The following is an 11,869-nucleotide window of genomic DNA, read 5'->3' as shown; positions in this document are numbered from 1 at the left end:
TTAGGATTCGAGTGCCAGGGAAAGGTAATATATTTTCCCTTTATGGAGAAAGCCTGAGGTAGACAGGGGATTTTTTTTATTAAAAACAAACAATTGCCAAATCTAATAGGTGCATTTTCACCTCCATCTACGTCACTGGACTCAACATAATGAGGATTGTTTGTTATTACACACCTCCTTCACTGACCACCCACCTGCTTTACAGGTACATTTGGAAGGGTTCGCAACAAAAGCTTGCACTACTTCCAAAGTCTGCTTATCTACAACCATCCAGCTGCAATCTGTTGTAAATTAAACCAGTTTAATAACACAAACACATAAAACAGCCCACCGCTGTCCAGCACTAATAGCATTTCCATTAGTAATGAGCGCGAACAATTAAAAACAACAGAAACTCTCACACAGCATTACCTATTGAACAATAACTAAGACATCAGAGGGAGGCAAATTTGACCAGCGAAACGTACAGGCACACGTCAGTCACTGGCGAAACAGGCGGGTGTGTTGTGGGCAGTGGGTAGCTGAACGTGTGTGCGTCTGCTTTCCAGCTTTTCAACAAAAGGCCTCCTTTATTCTGTGATTTTAAGAGAGCTGGTTCTCTGGCTGCACTCCAAAGCCAGACTCAAACTGAGCTGCTCAAAGGGCCTATTGTAGACACCCGAGCTGACTTTTTCAAATTATCTTCCAAAAAATTCCACAGAAAATCACTGCTGAGTAAATATTTTTCTGCTCCTTGTTTTTTTTTTTCTCTCTCTCTCTCTCTTTTCTTTTTTTGTCATGCCGTTTTCATACTGTTCTAGGGTGATGACGCCAGGGCTTAACATAGGTTTACGTGTCTTAGGAAAAGAGGTTCCTCCTCACATTTGTTTTTCCTGGTTTATGCCTCATTCTTGCCATTCCTACTTTTACTTTTATGTTACATACCTACAGGCAAAAAACAAAGTATGAACCTTATCATGTAGACCAGCGTTCCACAAAATGAGATTCGTGAGAACTACAGGGGGTTCGGATGTTGATGAAAAGCTAATAATTATTCATATCGGATGTATAATCAAAATAAATAAATAAATAAATACAGGTTGCACGATTATCACAATGTAGTAGAGAAGAGGTGCAACGATATCCTCATGTCACGATTTGATACATATCACGATACGATATTATTGCGATACTCCAAGACATATGGTAAAAGGTTAACACATTTTTTTACTGTTGATTAAAATGCTAAATTTGGTTTTACATTGTGATTGTAAATGAATAGGCTTGGACTTGGTGCTGGAAACCCAATGCACAGGACAATAGTGACACCAGAATAAAAATATTCATGATCCTGAAGCTGAAAACAGAATTATTTTAGATGAATATGCTTGCACTGTCACTGAGATATATTTAAAATAATTTATATGCCCCTTTTTACTGGTAACATCAGACATCTGGCATTATCAGGGCCCACAAATATTCCCCCATTGCATTATTATACATTATATTCAACATTATATAGTAGTTTAATGTGGATGTAATTACAGGCCTCCAACCAATCAAATAACGACTTTGAAACTCATGAAGTGTTTCCAATTTTTTTAGCCCACAGTCCTCAACCTTCAAATACTTGGTAAGTGTTTTCTGTTGCAGTTGCAGCACTCTTTCAAAAACCCTCCATCTTCCCCAGCTCCACCTGTATAGATCTGCTACGAGTAATTCATGTATGCAATATTGTACACAGCAGCAGCATGTCTTACTTGCTCACAGCAACGTGTCATGTATGTATTGGCAGTAGCAAGTCCTACTGCAGCATAGCAGATCTGTTCCGCCAAGACCATCAAGATTGTCACATCCATTACCATTCCAAACACTCAGAAAGTTGTCATGACAGAAATGCGTAAAGCTTGTTTCTAGCCTAAAAAAGCGAAACAAAAATTATCTTTGGTCAATTAGACGCTACAAAATACAACAGATCAGATCACTTGTTTTAATCCAATATAGTGAATGTTTTATTAGAATATATGAAACCGGTCTTTCTTGACCCGCTCTGTGCAGTCCTCGAAATAGTATCGCCGACAAGAGAGCTAAAGATCGCAGTCTCTAGTGTCTTGCTAGCTTGTCTCTTGAGGCCAGAGGAGTGAGGTTTACACAAACAGCTCTAACTAGCTTGCCTCCGTTACACTCACCCCCCCCTAAACCTCACTCCCATCCGGGTTACGGCACCAAATGTAACCTGTCCTAGTCAACCCGCTCCGAGTGGGATTTGAACCGGCATCTCCAGCATGGGGAAGCCTTTAGCTTCAGCTGCTAGTACACCTCTTTAGGCCAGAGGAGTGAGGTTTACACAAACAGCTCTTACTAGCTTGCCTCCGTTACACTCACCCCCCTAAATCTCACTCCCATCCGGGTCACGGCACCAAATGTAACCTGTCCTACTCAACCCGCTCCGAGCGGAGTGCGCCTCTTTAGGCCAGGGGAGTGAGGTTTACACAAACAGCTCGTTCTGGCATTCGTTACATATATAACTAATGACAATATGAACTAGATCGGTGAGTAATTCCACATAACGAAGGGCATAAAAATAGCTACAAATTAACAGGTTTGGCATCTTTTTTTGTCAATTGCTGTCTGTGAGGTTGTTGTTTGTTGTTGGATAAGTAGCAAGAAAACAGACCAAGGATATCAGACGACGGGTTATGTTGGAGGGAAGTGGTGGAGAGTCATTGGGGAGATTGTCTTCGGTCTTATCAGATTTTCTGCAGCAAAACCACACAGGCCATTTCATCAGCAGCTCAAGTTGTTTGGAAGATATCAAAATCAAAACATCTTTCAAATAAAAACATATTTTCCCTCATATGTATAGCCTAGTGGTTGCTACATAGATTATTGAGTATCTGAAAAGTGCATGAGCCGTCTGGATTGGCCTCTCACAGGGTTTGAATCCGGCCCCGGGGCCACGGACCACAAGAATGCTGACACTAGCATTGGAGATAGAGAAGACGGGGACCGGGAAGACTGGAATGATGAAGAAAAATAGAGAAAATGAACAAATAATGACAGAAGAATGTAGTGAACAGAGCTCTGTATGAGGCATGTGGATATTATGGACCGCAAATGTAAGTCGGGGGAAAGAGAAGGATGGAGGGGGATTTAACTGAACAATGGAGAGGAATGAAGAAATTGCAGATAACAAGCTGGGATACTATTGCTCAAACCTCAGCATTCTGTAGAAACGGGGTGATGAATGCTGGAAATGGGATTGGTGGGATGTCCAATTAGTAGACAAATGTTTAAAGAATGAGCCTCTGAATTAAAAAAACACTCCACTTTTTTTGGAAATAGGTGGAGTTACTCCCCTAGAGTTAAACAGTTGCGTTTTACCGTTTTCGAATCCATTCAGCCGATCTCCGGGTTTGGCGCTAGCATTTTTAGCATAGCTTAGCATAGATAATTGAATCTGATTAGACTGTTATTGCTTGTTTCTTAATATACTAATACGTTTTAAAACATTTTAAATTGTATAAATTATTAGTTGCTGTATTATTATGAACAAATGAAAATTAACACATTAAATCAATAATAATAATACAGAAACAAGAATTATGTGTGTATATATATATATATATATATATATATATGTAAAATATGTATATAAATGTAATTAGTTTATGTAATATGAATGAACAAATGTTTATGTCATATATAAACATTATTAAATAAATTCAATAATAATAATAATATAGACAATAACAAATAAAAGTTAATGTACATATTAAATGAATAAATAAATGTAAATGTTAATAGATATATAATAATTTATATTAATTGATAAATAGAAGCAATCAATGTTTAATACATACACACAATGTTAAATAAATAAATAAATAAATAATTAGTATTATGAACAAATATGAAGTAACATTAATAAATTAAATCAATAATAATAATAATAATATGGGTGGATGGATGGATGGATAGATAGATAGATAGATAGATAGATAGATAGATAGATAGATAGATAGATAGATAGATAGATAGATAGATAGATAGATAGATAGATATAATCATCCTGCTGGTCTGCTAGCTAGACAGATGCTCTCAATCACTAATGCCTGTCCAACATCTTCCACACACAATAATAAAGGATGCTTTAAGAACGATTTGCTAGTGTTTGTTGTCAGGATACAGAGAAACACTGCTGGAAAAGGGCGGAATGACTCAAGGAATAAAACCATTAACGGCCCACACGTAATAAAGCTCAGCACTGCTGCCAACTCGAGGCGTAGTCCATCTCTGAAATCCAAAGCATCAACTTCCCAACACAACACCCGACTCATATAGAGCTCACCTGGAGGACCGCAGCGTGTGTAAAAGTGTGTTAACGCTAGCGTGGGAACGCCAGATCATTCTACAAGCCTGGCTTTCGTTATCAGACATTCGTTCTCAATTTGGTTCCGTGTTTGGCGAAAACGGAGATCCTTAGATGAACAACCAGCAGAACGTGCGAATAAAGACAAGCAAGGAAATACAAGAGTTTCATTTCTCACACATCTGCATCAGTATTATCTCACAGGGGTTTAAGAGGTTCAAATGCAAATCAGCACCAGGCGAGATGAAGCAAGCGTGAGCTCATGAAGTTGAACCGAAAACAAATGACACAACCCCATTAGTCAATGTTTATAACGTCTCGCAACCTAATGACCTGGACCTACATCAGCAGAGTGTGCCGAGAACAGATTCACGGACGTCTTCTGGCCAAGCTTCGGTTCTGGGCGAGGAATGTGTTCTTGGCAGACCAGAGATTTAAACATGAGTTAATTATCACTACCTTCGCCTCAGGGCTGTTAAAGACCACCTGAACAACAAACCCATTTTGTTGTAGTCCAATGCAGGGTTATTATACTAAAAGTAAAACTAAAAACATAAAAAACAAGTTAAATATCCATAAAATAACCGATAACTGACATTAAATAAAAAAAAACTTAAGTCCCCCTGCAGTCAATAATTGCATCCCTTAAAACTCATCTTTGATTATCAAAATGACTAAATGACTTACAATAGCTTGAATGTAACACTGCACCCTTGCTTCATATAGTATATGTTTATCTATGAATATGCAAATGAGCCCCACCTCCAATCACTCGCAGCAGCTCCGAATACCTGAAGACAGGTATACTCCGAAAACACTGCACAATGGCCAGTGAAAAGATTGGTTTAATTCAGCCATATATGTATCAACCAGAAGCTGATTCAGCTTGATTTCCACCATAGGGGAACTTTAAACTTATTTTATTTAACACTCTAAAAAAATGCTGGGTTGTTTTAACCCAATTTTGGGTCAAATATGGACAAACCCAGCCATTGGGTTACATTTTTAATTGCATTTTTGATCCAATGTTTGGGTTAGTCCATATTTGACCCAAAATTGGGTTAAAACAACCCAGCATTTTTTAGTGTGAAGCTATTTGCCAAGGCTAAACTTAAAATTGATAAAATACATTATTAAATGTCAAAGTATTAACTAAAGTTAACAAACTGAACCTTGTTGTATGATGTTCCCGTTACATTTACATCATATTGCAGAACATTTTTCAAATGAACCTCCAAAACACTTTGTTTTACAGTTTTTGTCAGTTGTTACGCGAACAGGATGGTCTTTGCTAGTGTACAATGTGACCGTATACATTTTTCCGCATGGCTAGTTCATTAACAAACGTTCTAGTTTTGTAGTGAAAAATTAATAGACAAAAGAAATGCTGTGAGGGGCAAGAGGATGTGAACTCAACGCCACTGCCTACCTTGAATTACAACAAGAAGCCCGAGGACACACATTTTTGCACTGCGGGTGACTTGGAGAACACACACACACACACACTTTGTGAAAGTGTAAACACAGGCCTCATAAAGTGGTAAAGCTCAGAGGGGCTCAGAGCGTGACAGTAGGAACACGGCCCAAAAACACAGCCCGCAGTCTTCGCTTCTGCTCATGAAAGAACAATATCTCAGCTGTAAGCACAGGGATGATGTGTGTGTTCATGCTTTACTGTCCCTCACTGACAAAGATGAGCGGGATTCAGAAGCAGCTGTCTTGGACCGCACAAACACGTCTTTGGTCACCCTACGGGGAATTACAATGGGTCTGTTCTTCATCTTCCTACTGTGTTCACCTTCAGGTTTCTTTTCTTTGAGTGTCCAACTTGGAAATACAAAAAAATGCCTGGAGAATGCGAAATCATTAGGGTTGAGAACCAAGAACTGGTTATTCAGAACTGGTTTCATTCTTTATATATATATATATAATTCTCAAACAAATGATTCTTATGAGACAGTTTTTTTTTCTACAGTTTCATAGACCACAATCAGATTAGTTTGATTCCTAAATTAATGACTTTTGTGAACTGGCTCTCTTTAGTGAATCAAAAACTTGCAGAGTGACCAATGAAGTCCGATTCCAGAATGAATGACTCGTATGAACCGGTTCTTTTTAATGAAACAAAAACATTCAGTGTGAATGCGAGTCTAATTCCCAAACAAATGACTCAATTGAGCTGATTCTTTTTAGTGAATCAAAATATGCAGTGGGACCAGTGTAGTCTGATTCCCAAACAAATGACTCCTATGAAATGGTTCATTTTAGTGAATCAAAAACATACAGGCTGTGTTTGAAATCGCCCCTAACCCTCATTCACTATTCCCTACATCACTCCACTAATATAGTATTTTATAAAAATCAATGAAACATATTACATCATTATTAATTTATTTAGTATGTTTATGAAATATATAGTCAGTGCTATTGTTGGGGAAAGTTAATGCATTACAATATTGCATTACTCCCTGAAAAAAGTAACTAAGTGCATTACTTGCTAACTTTTTTATAGAAAGTAATGCGCTAAGTTTCTTTTGCGTTACTTTTTCTCACCTGGGCTGGGCTTCCTTCAGCTTATTTGAAAAATGAACATCTATTTTCTTGTAAATTTTAAAGTAATGCGTTACTTTACTCATTACTTGAAAAAAAGTAATCTGATTACTTAACTCACATTCCTTGTAATGCGTTACCCCCAACACTGCAAATATTAGATGTAATTCATGCCTGAAAAGTCACTAAAGATTCATAGGGTGTGTTTTAATTCACTAAAAATAACTGGTTTGTCCATATTTCTTTTGAAGCACACAATTCAACTTAGTTAGGGAGAGTAATTTAGTTTAAAAATAGACAAAACTGTATCAATTAACAATATTGTTTATCATATTAGTTAATAAGACACACCTCATGCGAATTGTGGGTTACCATATATATTTAAAATGCACACAACAGTTCAAGGTATCTTCAAAGATTCAATCATTTTGAGGGAAATAAAGCAGAACAAACTCCGATAATACATCCTTGGGTGGGCCGTAACATCAAATCTAGTTAAATCCCAAACTCAACAAACGCGTCGGCCCTCCCACGCTGCGCTCCTCATAAAGAGCGTCTTATAGCGCGATCCAGGAGGAGACGTGACCTCTGACCGCCGTGACCCCAGCAAGCGCCATACGACCACTTCATAAACGGGACGTCAGCTCCATACAACAAACAGACGCTCGACATCCAGTCACACGGAGCGGGCGGTAATTCAGAGAGGCGCATGTGCTCGACTTTAATTGCAGGAAGAGTCTGGACATTGACATGCTCTCTAAGTCTGATTCACACTGAGAGCTTGAATGGCAGCTCAGGAAGCACATGACCTTTATGAGATGTTGTCAGGCCAATTAAGAAGCTGTTTAAACAAGCAGAGCCATCAGACCTGAGCGCAAGGATGACATTGATGGGGGGAACGGAGGAAACAAACGCTAAAACTCATGTAGAAATACAGAAACCCTGTTTTTAAACCTGTAAGTATAAGCTTGTAAGACTTAAAGCGGAAAATGGAAGATGTATTCACCCTCGTCATGTCTTTCCAAACCCTGTATGTAGTTATTTTCTCCATGAAACACAAAAGTACGAATCTTTACTCCGCTTATTCCCCACACGACAATGTATTTTAAGTCTTCTGAAGTCATATGATAGCTTTGTGCGAGGAACACACGTCCATTTCACTTTTGAAATTGCATCAAACCTGGTCATTTTCAATCTGTAAAGTACACAATTGTGAATGGCATATGACAGTTTAGGAAGATTGTCAGTGAACAATCATTTACAATGTAGTCTCTTCACGCAAAGAGCAATCGTATCCTTCTGAATCTAGCACATGAGACATATGGACTACTTATATTATGTTTTGGGAGCTTGACAGGAATAGTCAATGCTGAATGACCTCTCCTTTTATAGAAAAAGAGTAATTTGATTTTTCAAAATGTCTCCTTTTGTGTTCTATATATATATATATATATATAGAAATATATATACTGTATACAGATCTAGGCAGGTGGTGCTGGGGAGGTGGAGGGCTAGGAAAATAAGTCACATATAGGGCATTCGTTTGATGTGACAAGGTTATATAGGGACATGGTAAAGGGGTGGTTGAGTATGATTTCACTTTTCTAACTTTAGTTAGTGTGTAATGTTGCTGTTTGAGCATAAACAACATCTGCAAAGTTACAACGCTCAAAGTTCAAAGCAAAGGGAGATATTTGCTTTTAAAGAAAAGGACTACAACAAACGGCTGGTAGGGACTACACCACATTCCTCCCGGGTTAGTGACATCAGCAACCCTAAAATGTACATAAGCCCCGCCCCCGGGAACACGCAGTCCATGAGAAGAGGAAAAGTTGTTGTTAGAATACGAGTCAGCTCAAACTTTAGCATCCATATTTTCACATGCAATAGAAAGTCAGTATGTGTATATCTCAACAGTTCCTATACGAGCGATTTATAGATTACCATGACAGAATATGCTAATTGAAGATAGTTAACTCTACATCAGCAACATAAATTCATCAACTAACCATTCAGAGACGTCCTGTTGCAGTCTACATGTTGTCACTTCTTCTTGAGTCTCTCCATTTTTGTCTGACTCCGTTTTAACATTAAAGGCAGAAAAGTTTCTGTCATTTTAGTGTGTCTGCGTGAGGTAATCGCAGCTGCTAACACACACAAGCTCTTGAAACCCCGCCCTCTGCAGCAGCTCATTTGCATTTAAAGGGCCAGGCACAAAACGTGCGTTTTTGCAAACCGTCAAAAATTGACGACTTTAACATGCTATTTAAAAATATCTGTGGGGTATTTTGTGTTAAAACTTCACACACACACTCTGGGGACATCAGAGATTTATTTTACATCTTTACCAAAAAAGGGCATTTTACCACCCCTTTAAAGGATACGTTATGTGTGTGAGTGTGTGTTTATAATATATATATATATTAGGGCTGTCAAAAGATAAATCGCGATTAATCGCATCCAAAATAAAAGTTTGTGTTTCCATAATATATGTGTGTGTACTGTGTATAATTATTTATATATATAAAAACACACAATCATGTATATATTTAAGAAAAATTGGTTATATTTATAAAATATTTATATATAATTTAAATTATATAAATATATATACAGTATATAAATGCAATTATTCCTTAAATATATACATGAATGTGTGTGTATTTATGCATAATAATTCTACACAGTATACACACATATATGTAAACACAAACTTTTATTTTGGATGTGTTTAATCACGATTAATCTTTTGACAGCCCTAATATATATATATATATATATATATATATATATATATATATATATATATATATATATATATATATATATATATATATATATATATATATATATATATACGCACACATTACATAAGATATTAAGACTTGTTTTTAGAGAATTAATTTTAATGCAGATGTAGTTTTATGTTAATGCACTGATAAGAACAAGTTAAAATTTAAGTGAAAAACAATCTGCCAGTGCAGTGACAAAATGCACTCGTACGAAAATGAGCCTTGATATTGCATGCAGTGTTACTTCTCAAGTAAATGTATCTTGTTTTAAGGAGGACTAATGTAAAACAGTGTGGCCTCGCCGCTAGCACAGTCCTCCTCTCTCGACTATCTCCTTTTCGAAACACAGCAAAAAGGCCAAAAGTGGCCAGTTCCATCCAGTTTTAAAGGGGGTTTTGTAAGCATACTCAAGGCCGCACTCCACCAGCCCGCGGCACGGCCTGGCTCACGAGTGTGTGGTTCAGACGGGCTGTTCTGATCTGTAATAAGTGAGGCAAATGTGTGGCACCGCACTGCACAAATACCAGCGTCCACCTCGAGCCTGACGCCGCGGGCCGAGAGGGAGACGCCGAAACACTCCCCTGTGGAAAATGCAGATCAGCCCTAATGCCCCCCGACCACAACAGCTTCTAAATCCATCTCCTGAGAGAGAGAGAGAAGCACGAGGGAAAGTCAGATCCTCACCACAACATTTTTACCTCTGAAGAGATGTAATTTAAAATGAACCGCGGGAAGGTCAACACTGGAGCTCCTGCAGCCAGGTTTTTTCATTTCCCGTCCTCGCTCACATGGATAGGTGTCTGTTTATTCGGGGCCGCTTCCAGTAAGGTGGTTTTGCAAAAGTACGGGTTGAGATAAGTGTCATGTTTGTGCATGCGTGCGCACTCTACGACAGGGGTTTTTCTGCTTTAAAAAGAAGCCTTTCTTTTTTTAAACTCTTTTCCATCTTGCTCGAATCGAGAGGGGCAGTTTTTCTCCGGTGGGCTTCGGGACAGTGTGGTCTCACCGCATGCTAGCACACAAGCCGAGTGTTATATACAGGGGAAAGTACAAAAATACGTAGCAACACAAGACAGACATTCATAACTGAGCTAAAGGAGCGCCAGAGCGAAAACGCCCGCCGTCTCAGCAAAACACTTCTCATGGAAGACGAAGAAAAAGGGACAGGTCAAGTCGTATAAATTAAATGTAAAAAAATAAAAACTCAGAAGGTCCAGCCAGACAAATGTTATCATCCTTAGCAAAAACTTAATGCAACTGAAATAAAAATAAAAGCTAACATTCATGGTACAAAAATACAAAATAAAGTAAATTTTCATAATACTAATAATCATATAAATATATATTTGTATTGTAATCTTATTTAATTATATATATAGCATTAAACAAAAGTGTCACTAGTTAGAAAGGACCGTGCACAAAAAATTTAAAGGCGTTACATTTTTTTTTTTTACTAGTTAGTGTAGTTAACTTTGGCAGCCATAAAATATTAACTTTTTGTTTTTTTAAATAATGAAATTAAACTATATATATATATATATATATATATATATATATATATATATATATATATAAAAAAAACAAAAAACATTAAAGGAAACTAAATCTAACAATGCCTGAAAACTAAACAAAATGTAAAAAATATTATTAATAGTGATTATTTATTAATAAAACTTGTTTTAAAAAACCTTAAAGTCCCCCTGTAGTCAATAATCTTATCCCTTAAACTCATCTTTAATCACCAAAACGACATATTTAAGCGTTTTTTTTTTCATAGTTTGAAAAAATGCCTTAAAATATCTTGAATGTTACTCTACACCCTTGCCTCATTTAGTATACGCGGATATATGAATATGCAAATGAGCCCCGCCTCCACTCACTCACTCCAGCTCAGAGATGCACTCGTTGATGATCACACGTTGATCTGATTGGTTGCAAGGTAGTTTGTGACGTCAGAAACACCAGCGATTTCAAACCGTGTTTTAGAGACTGTCTTTGGTTCACTGCAGTTTTAAGCAGAAAACACTCAGCAATGGTGTCGACTTATGAATTTACACATGGTTTGTCTTAAAGCATATTAAAAACACCACATAGACGTATACACAACATTAAAAGCTTGATTTTAACCACAGGGGGACTTTAACATAAAAAACTAAACAACAAAACTACAACAACC

At 37.4% G+C, this 11,869-nt stretch overlaps 1 protein-coding gene across 1 annotated transcript in view; it reads right to left on the bottom strand.

Annotated features, from left to right (window-relative positions):
- coro7 (coronin 7) overlaps positions 1-11,869 on the bottom strand; it is a 156,290-nt gene that overhangs the window by 65,832 nt on the left and 78,589 nt on the right. The gene's annotated exons all lie outside the window — the stretch shown is intronic.

The sequence above is a fragment of the Phoxinus phoxinus genome (assembly GCF_949152265.1).
Source record: "Phoxinus phoxinus genome assembly, chromosome: 1".
NCBI classification, from domain to species: domain Eukaryota; kingdom Metazoa; phylum Chordata; class Actinopteri; order Cypriniformes; family Leuciscidae; genus Phoxinus; species Phoxinus phoxinus.
The sequence above is the reverse complement of the archived record's forward strand: the minus strand, read 5'-3'. Positions and strand labels throughout refer to the sequence as shown.